This window comes from Leptinotarsa decemlineata, unplaced genomic scaffold (assembly GCF_025532065.1).
Source record: "Leptinotarsa decemlineata unplaced genomic scaffold, Ldec_3_MD MMD2_tig00026336_RagTag_RagTag, whole genome shotgun sequence".
Taxonomy (NCBI): domain Eukaryota; kingdom Metazoa; phylum Arthropoda; class Insecta; order Coleoptera; family Chrysomelidae; genus Leptinotarsa; species Leptinotarsa decemlineata.
In genome coordinates, this window is record NW_027412692.1 from 3,239,458 (window position 1) to 3,252,785 (window position 13,328).

At 33.3% G+C, this 13,328-nt stretch overlaps 1 protein-coding gene across 1 annotated transcript in view; it reads left to right on the forward strand.

Moving 5' to 3' along the window:
• The first annotated feature begins 3,600 nt into the window (after positions 1–3,600).
• LOC111503910 (ring finger protein goliath) overlaps positions 3,601–13,328 on the forward strand; it is a 180,392-nt gene continuing 170,664 nt past the window's right edge. The window contains 1 exon segment of the mRNA XM_023158345.2: positions 3,601–3,799. The gene's annotated coding sequence lies outside the window, so the exon portion shown is untranslated.

A 13,328-nucleotide genomic window follows, 5' to 3' on the forward strand; every position in this document is an offset into this window, starting at 1 on the left:
CCCAAACGAGACGTTTTGCACACAAATAGAAAACTACGAAATACACGTCAATTATATCGCATCAAATTTTGACATATTTGTTGTAACTTTATTTGTTTTTCAACCTTTCTTGGTTTGGTATTGCTTCGAATGATTTATATTCCAAATATTTCCCAAAATCGGATATATCTTGCCAGGGGTGTATTTAAGTATATGACATTCTTCATGAATTTGATATCTTTTTTTTACATAGTATCCAAAAATAAATGAAAAGTGTATGGTTTCCATTTGAAAAAATCGTGTTTCATCAGTTTTCTCGATGTTATATTTTAGGTGGAAATTTCGACCATACTGTAAATTATTTTCGAAAATTCGATGGACCTGTTCATGCCTTGATGCTTAAGGTGTGATTTTGTGAAATTTCACATTTTCATCTATTACTGTCTATGAGTTATGATTTTTTCGGAGTAGTGCTGTAATTATCAAATTTTTCAGAAAAAAATTAATATCTCGAAAACTAACAAATTTGGGTATAGGCATTGTAATACAAAGTGGGCCTAAAATGTGCTGAGAAATTCAAAAATGTAATGAAATACAGGGTGTTCTATTTAAAATAAGGAAGTTGCCTTCAACTTCCGGTATAACGAAAAGATACCGGAAGTTGAAAATATTCCAGTTGAGAAGGCCATTTTGTGAAACTCACTACCACAAAATTTCAAGTTTTTATTTTGAATCGTTCTCCATATATTCCCAACGAACGCTCGCCGTGAAATACCCTGTATTGTTGGCTGCGGTGCCCACTGAGACTCCACTGGACCTAATAATTTCAATTTGGTTAGGGATACATAAGCGCCTTATTACTTCAAATTACTGTATCAAATTTCAATCAAATCCTTATAAATACTGTTTTTTCAAAACTTCAACGCCCTGTATCTCAGAAACCTAGCAATTCCGGTTGTATGTTCATAAGAACTTTTTTTTAAAACGACCCAAGGAATCACCCTCTAAAGTTTCGTACGGTAGTTAGGAAACACCCTGTATTGTTGTAAAGATTTTATCTCCTTATCAAAATATCTTTCTATTTCTATTTGAAAGTATTGACTTAAGTTCACTTCCGGTTAAATCGAAAGAGGCTTTCCATTGTCTTCATTAAAAATATAGTATCTATAGTCCGTTCATAATTTGTCGATAGCACAAAATGAGGGCCCAAGTCATAAAACGGTCGTAAAACTCGTAAAATCATAGGCGGAGGTTCCTGAGGTGTTTATTCATTAAATATAAAGCTTCAGTTTATATTCGAAACTTGCCTTGAAAGGGTGAAGTTGTTACGAACGAAAATAATTTTTGGTTTAGTACATTTTCGTTGGCGTTTCGGCGTCTACGGCAGTAATTAACGTCTCTAATATTTATTTTGCGAATTTTGTGCAGTGCGTGAGTAACTTTTTTTCATATTCCTACAAACATATACGTACCTTTCGTTCCTGCTTGTTTTGTTTGATTGCTTGCGATGGCTTCGTCATCATCATCAACATCATCAAGTTTTACACCGGTACTGTTGCGTACAGTCAGTAAGTCTGTCTATTCACCAAGAGAGAAGACTATTGTTTTGAACGTTCACGATGCTCTGGTTTCTCAGAATCCCACAAACACTGTTCAGAACATAATCAAGAGTTGTGCCAACATGACGGGCGTAGGGGAGTCAACAATATATAGGTTCCTATCAGAAAGAAAAAAAAAGGTATAGCTAACCCAAATACAAACGAATACTTAAAGAGGGGGAGAAAACCTATTGAAATTGATGAATTTGCCAAAAATGGTATTCGAAGGAAAATTCACGAATTTTTTTACAAAAAAGAAATACCCAACTTAAACAAAATTTTACAAGAAGTTAGAGACGACCCGGATTTGCCTCATGTCGGACGAACCAAATTGTGGCAAGTTTTAAAAGAATTAAATTTCCGGTGGGAGAAATCAGACCGGAAATCACTTTTGATTGACCGGAAAGAGATAATATGTTGGAGAAGAAAGTATCTAAGATCTATACGAAAATTTCGGGCTGAAGGAAGGCCAATTTACTATCAGGACGAAACGTGGGTAAACGCAGGTCATACTCTCACAAAAATTTGGACAGATAAAAATATATCAAGCTCCAGGCAAGCCTTTATGGAAGGTTGGTCTACTGGTATTTCCCCACCCTCTGGTAAAGGCAGTAGATTAATAGTTTCTCACATTGGCAGTGAAAAAGGATTTGCTAAGCATGGTTTGTTGGAATTTGAATCCAAAAGCACAAAAGACTATCACGAGGAGATGACAGCTGATGTTTTCGAAGAGTATTTTGAGCAGATGATTGAACATATACCACCAAACTCAATTATAGTATTAGATAATGCACCTTATCATTCACGACTAGTTGAAAGACTTCCAACGACTGCGTGGAAGAAACAGGATATCACTGACTGGCTGCGGAATAAGTCCCTGCCTTACGAAGATGGAATGGTTAAAGCAGAACTTTTAAAAATTGCCCGGCAACACAAATCTAAGTTCAAGAAATACGTAGTTGACAAAATGGTGGAAAGACGAAACATCACAGTCCTTAGACTTCCACCCTACCACTGCGAATTAAATCCAATTGAACTCATTTGGGCACAAATGAAAAGCTATGTGGCTAGAAAAAATACGTCATATAAAATACAAGCTGTACGTGAATTGTTATATGAGTCTTTACAACATATTACAGAACAAAATTGGCGAGATGCAGTAAGACATGCAATAGAAGAAGAACAAAAAATGTGGGATCTTGACAATATAATTGATGCGACTGTAGAGACACAACCGCTAATTATTAACCTGCAAGACGACTCGGATTCCGAAGATGATCCTGTTTATTTTGAATTTGAATAGTTTTGTAAGTAATCGTAGTTTATATCATTTAAAAATAGGTATTAATTAAATAAATGTATCTTTTACAAATTGCAAGTAACTTATTATTTTTGAATAAAATAAAGGAATTTTTTTAAAATAAAAATACAGTTTACAGTACCTACAGTTCAAGAATATTAATATAGTTATTTATTTAAAGTAACTAATGTTTTAATCATATACTCTACGACACTGGTCACTCATTTCCACTCAAAATACCTACATAATCGGATTAAAAGTTTTATAGCTGTATTGTATTTCTTCAGATACAAGGTGGGTTAGTCGACAACATCTTAAACTGCAAGTTTTAGTTTGGTTTTTGTTATTATATCATATTAGCTGTCCTCTCTGTATTTCAGTTCTCTAATGAGGGTCAAACTTGCAGTGAGCTATCAACAAATTATGAACGGACTACAAGTGATTATACCTTCCTACCGAAATTCAAATTTTTCAACCTCAGAAACAACTGAATGGCTCCGTGTACAATTATATCTCTGTCACCCAGTATATCTCCGTCTATGAACCCTTCAGTGTAGAAAACTTTAGACATCGGGGTCCAATTTATGTATGCCATTTTTGTTAACAAATTCCGCGAAACTCAACGTAATTCTCAGAAAGTGGCAACCTCGATTGCATAGTGGAAACTCAGTGAAACCTCCTCCTGCGCTCCACGAAGCGCCGATGTCTTTGGGTAGCCTAGAAACTTGGCTCGGGTTCGGGCAGAATTAGTTCTATGCGAGACGGTTGATCGGTGATACCGTGCGCGTTCTTCTGACCAGCGTTAGTTCATAGGAGTAGTGAACTTTTTACGAAAAGGCCCTTCTCAGTGTGAAAAACTTGGTCTGTGCAAGTGAAAAAAAGGCCGCAGGAAAATCAATGAGCAGCAGCAGTTCATGCCAGTGTGAATATTTTGTTTTTTGTCATTGTTGATATGTTGAAAGTAGGAAGTGTACCTCGATATACTTACTGGTTTGTAGTTTCCGGAGTTTCATTTGAGCATGAGATATTGACCTCGCGATAAGTATTACCTGTTGAAACAGTTGCTGTCAAGGTACTACAAATCGAAACGGTGATTTAAGATGTACGTTTCTGCATGGGTAAATCGAATCAGCTGTGCTCATGTATTGTTATTGCTTCACTGTGTTCACATCGCTGAATTGGTTAGAAAAATGTCACACCTTCAACAATTTCCTGAAAATTGGAAATATTCATAACAAACAAAAGTGAAACGAAATGAAAAACTGCTGTGCAAACAATCAAAATTGTTTGGAACAGTTTATATCAGTTACATGATTTAAAGTCAATTGATTTTTTTATAAAATGATATTATTACTAGTAATTCAAACTAAGTGAAAGTTACAAAAAATATGTTTATTCATAGAATAAAACCTTGAGTATTTTGTTATTGTCGTTCAATCAACCGCTATGTGAATATTGGTTCGATCCCAACTGTGGGAGTTTCGACTTCTGAGGGTTGTCGTTCGAACGCTGATGACAGCTGGTTAATGGAGAAACACGTTTTGAAACACTCATTCAAAATTTGCGTTTCAAATATTTGTGAAAATTTATTGAACATTTCTCTATGGGAAAAACTGTTTTGTTTTCTACTTCTCCATATTTACATTAAAATTGTGGGAAACTTCTGAAGAAAGGGAGAAAGTAATTGAGTTGAAAAGAAAAGTCATCTCTAGACGTTACTCCTGATAATTTTACAGAACCACTTCGAATTTTTTATATTTATTTCAGGCCATTATTAGGTATATGTTCTTGATGTATATATTGTGGGTTCTGTTAGCTCTGCTAAGATCAAGCTTAAGAGCAATAAATTCTGAAATATAGTACAAAATTAGCCTCAGATTATGGCCTGAAGATGAATACAAAAGTTCAAAATGATTCTGCTAGCCCAACAGGGGTGTAGACGTTACTTTCAGATACACTGGAAGAAAAAGTACCCTCGAAACAACTACTTTCATAAAAACATTGAATTACACGAAAGAAAAAGTACTTTCAAAACAACTACTTTCATATGACCGTGAATAATACTAAAATAACGTTTCTCTATCCAGTTTGTACTCCAAACATTCTTTATGGAATTGAATCAGATATCATTCATAGGAACGATACACAGTATATGAACGAGTTATGATATAAAATTTAACTTATATTAAACACTATCATCCTCTTTGGCGGACTTCGAAGTTTCGAAATTAGACACTTGTTTTATTACCTCATCAGCACCTGTTTGAATGATATTACAATATGAACCACTGATTTCATTCATAACATAACGACTTTATGTAACGGATGAGACAAATCTACTCATGCCACCGTGACAGCACGTTAAATCATTCCTATGCCTTTTTGATTTAATTTCAGTCATAGAAATCTGGTTTGAAGTAAAGAGTAAAATATATTGACACATTTATTTTCAGCCATTCAGATAATCAGTTTTCATTAAGGTTATAATTTCATAAATTGAAAGGGGTATGTCGGGACTGGTGATAGGTGAATTATTAATCAGACGGACACAGCGTTTACAAGTAATGAAATTTATTATTAATAACACCAACAAAACGACAAACAAAAAATAACCGTGCAAGCTCGTGGCGGGGAGAATCAGAATTAGGATTAGTTCCCGGCCAAAATCCCTGAATAGATTGAATACATCGGCTAAAACTGTGTTCCCAGTAACTCTTGAAAAATCACCACTGGTCGGGGTCACAAATATAGTGAAAAGGGTCAACCACTTGGACCAGAATTCTTTGTCTAAATCGATGAGAGTGTTAACGATCAGTACCTACTCGAAACATCCCAAATGGTTTCGTTCTAAATATTCATCTATTTTTCGGCAATAAACTCTCGTTTCGAGAGAAGAGAGCATTTCAATGATATGCGATGAGAAAATATGAAAATGATAAGTGAAAATGAAAATAAAAGAATCAACATGATAACCCAAACAGATAGATATTTTGAACGCCTGCGCCATAAAAGAGTTATGAAAACTTAATTTTGTAATAAAAATTCATGATACAAAATAAAAATCAATAACGAAGTAAAATGTTTCTAAACTAAATACTTAGTTATAGGAAAAACCCGACAGGTATATTTTTTTAAAGAAGCTTTCTACTTTTCCATCCTTATATAAACATTTGGCTAACTTCCGAAATAACTCAACCACAGAAAAAACATTCTGTTGAATCAGACTGATTTTAGGCTCCCATTCTCTTTTATGGCCGATTTTTTATATGTTGTTTTTTTAATTAATGGGTTCTACTAGATCACCATCAAGTCGGCAGAATGAAAAAGAAATCCTTCACAGTTTTTTTTAAATTGTACTTAATAATTTTCGACCCATTTTAGCCTATAATTCATTACCCTATTGAATAATTTTTGCTCCTTGTTTTAATTGACACATACGATAAAAATAAACACACATGATAAAAACGAACATCGTTTTCAACAATAATTATTCAAGTTTGGGAGAGATTTTGGTAGAGATAGAAATATATCGTTGATTTTCTAAATGTCGTGGTAGAACCCGCTAATTGAAAAACACCATACGGAAAATTGACGATGTGGGGGAATAAAAACTCTCAATATCTTTCCCACAATTGAAAGATATTTGCAAAAAAATATTTTCGCTTCTATCATGTGTAATTGACGTAGTAATCCAAATATTAAATTCAAATAAGGAGCAAAGAAGTGTTCAACAACGTAATGAAGGAGCCTAAAATGAGCTTAAAATACGGGTGTGAAGTTATCCACATCCACAAAGTACACTGAGAAAAAAAATATCGCATTATTATTTTTTCATTTACCGACTCTGCACACCTACCATTTTCCAATATGATACGCTTATTGACTGAATTAGTAAAAAAACAGAGCCGTCCTAGTTTATTAAACTGTCTGAATGGGGTGAAAATAGGGTGGAAATATTTAAAAAGATCGTAACATGAAAAATCGACTTTGTACACCTACAAAATTGAGATATGTTATTCCTGATGATTTATTCGACATAAAAAACTTCACGTCATAGTTTTCCAGGCCGTCTGAGGGAATGAAAATGGGGTGGAAATTTGAAAAAATCATGTTACCGAAAATTGAGTTTGTACACCTACAAGATTAAGAGATGTTATTACTGACACCCGATTTGACGAGAAGAACTTCACGTTATAGTTTTCTAGGCAGTCTGGGGGGTGAAAATGGGGTGGAAACTTGAAAAAATCACATATTTGAAAATTCAGTTTGTACACCTACAAAATTGAGATATGTTATTCCTGATGATCTAACGTGAAGTTTTTTCAGCTGAATAGATCATCAGAAATAGCATATCTCAATTTTGTAGGTGTACAAAGTCTATTTTTCATTTTTAGACATTTTTTGATATTTTCACCCCATGTTCACCCCCTCAGACGGCCTGAAAAACTATGACGTGAAGTTTTTTCGGTCGAATAGATCATGCTAGATAACATATCTCAAACTTGTAGGTGCACACATTCAATTTTCGAAGATACGATTTTTTCTATTTTCCAACCCATTTTCACCTCCTCAGACGGCCTGGAAAACTATGACGTGAAGTTTTTTCTGTCGAGTAGATCATCAGGAATAACATATCTCAAGTCGATTTTTCATGTTACGTTTTTTAAAAAATATTTTCACCCTATTTTCACCCCTTCAGACAGTTTAATAAACTAGGACGGTTCTGTTTTTGTACTAATTCAGTCAATTAGCGTATCATGTTGAAAATTGGTAGGTGTGCAGAGTCGGCAAATGAAAAAATAATAATGCGATATTTTTTTCTCAGTGTACTTTGTGGATGTGGATAACTTTACACCCGTGCTTAAAATGATTTCCTAGTAAATTTCCAAAAAGTGAATAATTTCCATTTGGTTCTACCAGCTTAATGATAAAGCTAGCAGAACCCAATTTTTTCAAAAATCATCACATGAAAAATCGGTGATAGGGGGAACCGTAGCCACAAATGAGCCTAAAATCATGGAGAACGTTTTTTCAAATTAATTTAATCTCCAGCGATTCAAATCCAACTTGAATCGTTACTTTCGCACAGGCACCGCTCCTAGACCACCTTAAGGATTTTCCTGTAGTGCTTGTGTTCTGTTCTTGAAAAAAGTAGTATGATTCAACAAAATGTGTTTTCCTGTGGGCTTGAAAATCACTATAAGACAGGGAAGCTTTTCCACATTTCATGAACGCACTTTATAATATAATACTGGAACTATTTAAGTATTCAGTTTGTCTGTTGAAGGTGCGATTATTTCAAATAATATACTGTCATACTAATCATTACTTCGGCAGGTGGTTTATAACCTACAAAATATAGTTGTGCGGTAAATTTGGCATCACGACTTCGTGGTGGAATATTTTCATATATATATATATATATATATATATATATATATATATATATATATATATATATATATATATATATATATATATATGTATATATATATATATATATATATATATATATATATATATATATATATATATATATATATCAAGTTGACGAGAAATTTTTCGAAATTTGCAAAACGAACGATTTCACAATTTGCCACTATTTATTCGCTAATTAGTTGCGGAAGAAAATATTTTTTCGCTCCTTTAAAAAAAATACATGTTGTCTCGCTAACTTGATATCAAGTTAGCGATACGACTTTTTCATTATAAAGTTTTCCAGAACTTTGACTAGACAATTGGTTTAGTATATTTATTCGCTAATTAGTTGCTGAGAAAAATATTTTTTCGCCCCTTTTTTTTGAAATAGTTACATGTTGTCTCGCTAACTTGATATCAAGTCAGCGATACCACTTTTTAATTATAGTTTTCCAGAACTTTGACTAGACCATTGGCTTGTTATATTTAGTCGCTAATTAGTTGCGGAGAAAATTTTTTTTTCGAATACATGGTGTCTCGCTAAATTGACCTCAAGTAGGCGATACAACTTTTTTATTATTACGTTTTCCAGAACTTTGACTATAACATTGGTTTAATATATTTATTCGCTAATTAGTTGCGGAGGAAAATATTTGATTTACCTTTTGTTTTAAAAACATTCGTAGTCTCGCTAACTTGACATGAATTTTTGAGAACTTCAACCAAAATATTTCCTTTTCCTTATTTTGAATACACATTTGAGTTTTCTGTAATTTTGACATTAGTCAAAAGGATACCACAAACTCTCATTCCGAAACAAACCAACAACCTCAGCTCTATATAGAATCTACCTTGAGGCAGGACACGAAATCGAAAAAACTCTCGAAATATCACCAGCACGGGTGAGGGGGGATGTAGCGAGATAATCACGTGTATTTACAAATAAAAGTTATTGACGAATTGCCTTATGACTTATACCCTATACTGCCTTAGCCACCTATTAGTTTTGAAGAAAGTCTCGATACTTCGTGGCCTGAGGACAATTTACTTGTCACTTGCTATAAATGTACTATTGTATGTAAAATGGTCAAAAAAATACTCTACTATATTCTACAATATTGGAATATATTCTTTGTTTTATGCATTTGTAGATATTTTGAATATTTTTATCAAAAAAATACATGTGATTTTTACTAGAGGGAGGGTAGTTCACAACATCACCAAGCATCACCAGAGGGGGAGGAGGGGGTTGAAAAGTTACTAAAAATATCACTTGATTAATGGACGACCCCGAAGTGCCGAAACACCTCTCTAATATATTGCTTGATCTATTGAAGATCGGTTAATATTTGGGATTATGGTAGAAAAATAACTGATTTTTGTGTATGTTAAATCAGGCTGATTTAATATTTCGTAGCAGAACCTTCGAAAAAAAAATCAATTACTTATGAATCAATTTAAAGCCGAATTCAGGAGGGGTTCGTGAACACCCCAATTTTTTTTGTTAGCAGTCAAATAATGGTCAAGTCTTTGTATTTCTGGATGAATATTTTATTTTTAGAGTAAACAAAAATGTTTACCGAATAATCAGTTCCAAATAATCTAAATCAACACTTACTTCTTCTATGTTCTTCCTTCTTCTACTAATTTTAACTTTTAATTCTCGACCTATTCATATTTTTCATGTGATTCGCCAAAATTAATGTTTTCAGTCATTTCGAAAGTTTTCCTGGCTGGATAAAGAATTATGAAACTATGATTATAATATTGTCACATTTTTGTTTGAAATTCCAGTGAAATTTAATCAAAATGTATTATTTCCATCCCAGTCCATTTAAAACCGGCAACTAATTAGCGAATAAATATACTAAACAAATGGTCTAGTCAAAGTTTCGAAAAACTTGATAATAAAAAAGTATCGCTAACTTGATATCAAGTTAGCGAGACATGTATTTTTTTAAAAAAAAAGGGACGAAAAAATATTTTCTTCCGCAACTAATTAGCGAATAAATAGCGGCAAATTATGAAATCATTCGTTTTGCAAATTTCGAAAAGTGTCTCGTCAACTTGATATACGTAATATTTTCAGTGTGAATTTGACCTAATTGATTAGTTTTTCAAAACATTTCCATTCTAGATATTGTTGGCCATGCGATTAGAAACGCAACAATCTGTACAAATTGACTTGAAATATGTAAATAGTCTTAGTTACCAAAAGACTCATTTTCAATGAGTCATTTCCTGCCCGAGGTGTCATTTTTCTAGTGAAACTTCCGTATCACTTAATGACTTCTTTATCAAACTTCGCTTTTGAATGGCAATTAAAACCACCAACTTTTGTTTATAATGATAGTTTCACCTCTTTATCATATCTGCCGTCCATAATACTCTTTCATACCTCACAGTTCATTAGCACGGTAGGAGGAACCATTTTTATAAATTTCATGTGAAATAACTTTCGACAGACACTGACAGTCCACATATTTGATACAAATAGTTTTTTCGTATATATTTCGGTGTATACAAAAAAATAAGATAGTGAAATTTAATAATTGTATATTATTCAGAGGAAATGAATAGTCCAAAGTTCTATAAAACTCAATAATAAAAAAGTTACTTCGATAACTTGACGTCAAGTTGGCGAAATGTACCTGAAAAAACATTGAAACTATTTTTTGGCAACTGATCAGAGAAAACTAATGATATAGTCAAGGTTCCAACCAAAAACCTTTTTTTTGGAATGAAGATGGAGAAGTGGAAAGTCAAAAAGTTTTTTCCAACAACAAATTAAATTAGCAGTTTTCGAACGGGTGTAAGGTTACCCACATTTACAGACTACACTGAGAAAAAAATATTAAACGATTATTTTTTCATTTTTTCAATGAGTCGCTTGTTGACTGTCAATGAAAAAAAAACCGTCCTAGTTTTTAGGCCGTCTGAGGGGGTGAAAATGAGGTGGAAATAATTATAAAATTTGTAACATGAAAAATCGACTCTGTACACCTATCAAACTTATATATGTCATTCTTGATGACCGAATTGGGGTAAATTTTCGTTATGTGGACACCCGGCGATTTTGAAAAATTTTTTGATTGTACTTGCGTATTTTGATGCGTAGATTACGAATCCGAAAGAAAAAAGCGGCGCTCTCCCTTATTTAAAAAGTTACGGCCCTTCAAAGTTCAGAAATGGGCAACTTCTCAGCCTTCTTTTTCACTAAATAAACTATTTAAAAACACAAGCATTTATTCACTAGGTCACCTTTACACCTTATTCCTCCTTCTTTAACACTTTTCACTTCAATAATCAACATGTTTCTTATAAAAATGTTAAAAAATGTACGGAGCTGCTTTTTGGTTACATATCCACTGTATTTTACGTTTTTAAGGTTAATGATATGGTTGGTACGACTGATGCAGTCCATATTCCTGAAGTAATTCAAATGTTTTTTACCTTCATTCTTTAGATCGTAAATTGGTTTTTGGTGGTGTATTACGAATTTGAAATAGTAGGCGACGGCAAATACCAACCGCTTTTTTCTGAAATGTCACTAGTAACTAACCTAAAAATAGAATAATGTCACCAGGAGAAGCATTCGTTTTTAAATTAAGTTTTTTATGAGAAACATGTTGATTGAAAAGTGTTAAAGAAGGAGGAATGAGGTGTAAAGGTGACCTAGTGAATAAATGGTGACCTAAGTGTTTTTAAATAGTTTATTTAGTGAAAAAGAAGGCTGAAAAGTTGCCCTTTTCTGAACTTTGAAGGGCCGTAACTTTTTAAATAAGGGAGAGCGCCGCTTTTTTCTTTCGGATTCGTAATCTACGCATCAAAATACGTAAGTACAGTCAAAAATTTTTTCAAAATCGCCGGGTGTCCACATAACGAAAATTTACCAAATCGTATTATTAAAATTTGAATTTGTACACCTACAATGGAATCAATGAAGTCGCCCGTAGATCCAATTAATTTTTGTTGTTTCATAATTTCATGATTAGTTTGAGAGGTGTTATTCTTGATGACCGAATCGACGAGAAAAATATCACGCCATAGTTTCCCAGACCGTCTGGAGGGGTAGAAACGAGATGGAAACTTTTAAAATCATTTAATCGAAAATTGAATTTATACATCTGAAATATTCACATGCTCCCGGTGACGGATTCAACAAAAGAACACCGTGTCAAAGTTTTTGACATATAAGGAGGTGGAAATGGAGTGGAAACTTTTATATTATATCAATTGTATAAAGTAATGTATTGATGAATTCTATTCGATTGACAGTTTGTGTTATACTTTTTTAATAATATGTTAATGAAAGCACTTTTCATAAAATATTTTACACTATCAATTGATTATTTTATATTTTTATGCTTTCAAAAAATGGTTTTCGCCCCATTTCCACCCCCATTTCCACCCCTGTAAAATTATGGCGTGGTGTTTATCTCGTCGATTCGGCCATATCTCATATCTCAACGTATCTCAATCTTGTAAGTGTACAAATTCAATTTTTGGTGAAACGATTTTTTCTACTTTCCATCCCATTTCAACCCCCTCAGACGGCCTATAAAACTATGGTGTGATGTTTTTCGTATCGATTCGGGCATCATGACTAACATATATCAATCTTGTAGGTGTACAAATTCCAATTTTTGATGCATTTCATCAGTTCGGACTTCCATTGTCTAATATGATATAAATGCACCACGAAACATTGTCAACCATCTTCAAACCAATTTTTGATGATATGATTTTTTTAAATGTTCACTTTTAATTGATCACAGCACAGCTACCACAGCCTGTGCTACAGCTGTAAATAACGATCAAGGACTTTTGCGATGAAAGTACAGTCGTTTATATTTAAATTAATATTAAAATCAGTGAAACAGTTTGACAGGAATACGCCATTTTGATGAGAGTGTGCGATCGTTACAATCGACCCCATATATTGGGACACGATTGTGGGAGGTAGTTATAACACTGAAAAATAAAACATTATTCATGAACTATAATTAGTTTCATTAAATTGATGGATGTAT